We start from the raw sequence: 3,023 nt of genomic DNA on the forward strand, positions 1-3,023 counted from the left end.
TTTGGACAACACCCACCAGTGGGACTCGAACCCAGAAAGCACAACTACCTTCCAGTAGCCGGCATAACTAGTATGCTTTAACCCACTACGCCATCAGACCTTACAAAAGAAGTAGATAGTTCGAGATATATATATCTCAAACATCTCTACCTCCCGAAGGCACCAGATGAGTGAGGGGTCAGTCTGCATTTTTCGTCAAGCCACTGTCAATGTGAGAGAACTCGTGTCCAGCTTATAAGCCTATACTTGCATAAACCACAAGTGAAGATAAACAATCTTTGGACAACACCCACCAGTGGGACTCGAACCCAGAAAGCACAACTACCTTCCAGTAGCCGGCATAACTAGTATGCTTTAACCCACTACGCCATCAGACCTTACAAAAGAAGTAGATAGTTCGAGATATATATATCTCAAACATCTCTACCTCCCGAAGGCACCAGATGAGTGAGGGGTCAGTCTGCATTTTTCGTCAAGCCACTGTCAATGTGAGAGAACTCGTGTCCAGCTTATAAGCCTATACTTGCATAAACCACAAGTGAAGATAAACAATCTTTGGACAACACCCACCAGTGGGACTCGAACCCAGAAAGCACAACTACCTTCCAGTAGCCGGCATAACTAGTATGCTTTAACCCACTACGCCATCAGACCTTACAAAAGAAGTAGATAGTTCGAGATATATATATCTCAAACATCTCTACCTCCCGAAGGCACCAGATGAGTGAGGGGTCAGTCTGCATTTTTCGTCAAGCCACTGTCAATGTGAGAGAACTCGTGTCCAGCTTATAAGCCTATACTTGCATAAACCACAAGTGAAGATAAACAATCTTTGGACAACACCCACCAGTGGGACTCGAACCCAGAAAGCACAACTACCTTCCAGTAGCCGGCATAACTAGTATGCTTTAACCCACTACGCCATCAGACCTTACAAAAGAAGTAGATAGTTCGAGATATATATATCTCAAACATCTCTACCTCCCGAAGGCACCAGATGAGTGAGGGGTCAGTCTGCATTTTTCGTCAAGCCACTGTCAATGTGAGAGAACTCGTGTCCAGCTTATAAGCCTATACTTGCATAAACCACAAGTGAAGATAAACAATCTTTGGACAACACCCACCAGTGGGACTCGAACCCAGAAAGCACAACTACCTTCCAGTAGCCGGCATAACTAGTATGCTTTAACCCACTACGCCATCAGACCTTACAAAAGAAGTAGATAGTTCGAGATATATATATCTCAAACATCTCTACCTCCCGAAGGCACCAGATGAGTGAGGGGTCAGTCTGCATTTTTCGTCAAGCCACTGTCAATGTGAGAGAACTCGTGTCCAGCTTATAAGCCTATACTTGCATAAACCACAAGTGAAGATAAACAATCTTTGGACAACACCCACCAGTGGGACTCGAACCCAGAAAGCACAACTACCTTCCAGTAGCCGGCATAACTAGTATGCTTTAACCCACTACGCCATCAGACCTTACAAAAGAAGTAGATAGTTCGAGATATATATATCTCAAACATCTCTACCTCCCGAAGGCACCAGATGAGTGAGGGGTCAGTCTGCATTTTTCGTCAAGCCACTGTCAATGTGAGAGAACTCGTGTCCAGCTTATAAGCCTATACTTGCATAAACCACAAGTGAAGATAAACAATCTTTGGACAACACCCACCAGTGGGACTCGAACCCAGAAAGCACAACTACCTTCCAGTAGCCGGCATAACTAGTATGCTTTAACCCACTACGCCATCAGACCTTACAAAAGAAGTAGATAGTTCGAGATATATATATCTCAAACATCTCTACCTCCCGAAGGCACCAGATGAGTGAGGGGTCAGTCTGCATTTTTCGTCAAGCCACTGTCAATGTGAGAGAACTCGTGTCCAGCTTATAAGCCTATACTTGCATAAACCACAAGTGAAGATAAACAATCTTTGGACAACACCCACCAGTGGGACTCGAACCCAGAAAGCACAACTACCTTCCAGTAGCCGGCATAACTAGTATGCTTTAACCCACTACGCCATCAGACCTTACAAAAGAAGTAGATAGTTCGAGATATATATATCTCAAACATCTCTACCTCCCGAAGGCACCAGATGAGTGAGGGGTCAGTCTGCATTTTTCGTCAAGCCACTGTCAATGTGAGAGAACTCGTGTCCAGCTTATAAGCCTATACTTGCATAAACCACAAGTGAAGATAAACAATCTTTGGACAACACCCACCAGTGGGACTCGAACCCAGAAAGCACAACTACCTTCCAGTAGCCGGCATAACTAGTATGCTTTAACCCACTACGCCATCAGACCTTACAAAAGAAGTAGATAGTTCGAGATATATATATCTCAAACATCTCTACCTCCCGAAGGCACCAGATGAGTGAGGGGTCAGTCTGCATTTTTCGTCAAGCCACTGTCAATGTGAGAGAACTCGTGTCCAGCTTATAAGCCTATACTTGCATAAACCACAAGTGAAGATAAACAATCTTTGGACAACACCCACCAGTGGGACTCGAACCCAGAAAGCACAACTACCTTCCAGTAGCCGGCATAACTAGTATGCTTTAACCCACTACGCCATCAGACCTTACAAAAGAAGTAGATAGTTCGAGATATATATATCTCAAACATCTCTACCTCCCGAAGGCACCAGATGAGTGAGGGGTCAGTCTGCATTTTTCGTCAAGCCACTGTCAATGTGAGAGAACTCGTGTCCAGCTTATAAGCCTATACTTGCATAAACCACAAGTGAAGATAAACAATCTTTGGACAACACCCACCAGTGGGACTCGAACCCAGAAAGCACAACTACCTTCCAGTAGCCGGCATAACTAGTATGCTTTAACCCACTACGCCATCAGACCTTACAAAAGAAGTAGATAGTTCGAGATATATATATCTCAAACATCTCTACCTCCCGAAGGCACCAGATGAGTGAGGGGTCAGTCTGCATTTTTCGTCAAGCCACTGTCAATGTGAGAGAACTCGTGTCCAGCTTATAAGCCTATACTTGCATA

The sequence above is a fragment of the Procambarus clarkii genome, unplaced genomic scaffold, assembly GCF_040958095.1.
Source record: "Procambarus clarkii isolate CNS0578487 unplaced genomic scaffold, FALCON_Pclarkii_2.0 HiC_scaffold_133, whole genome shotgun sequence".
Classification (NCBI taxonomy): Eukaryota; Metazoa; Arthropoda; class Malacostraca; order Decapoda; family Cambaridae; genus Procambarus; species Procambarus clarkii.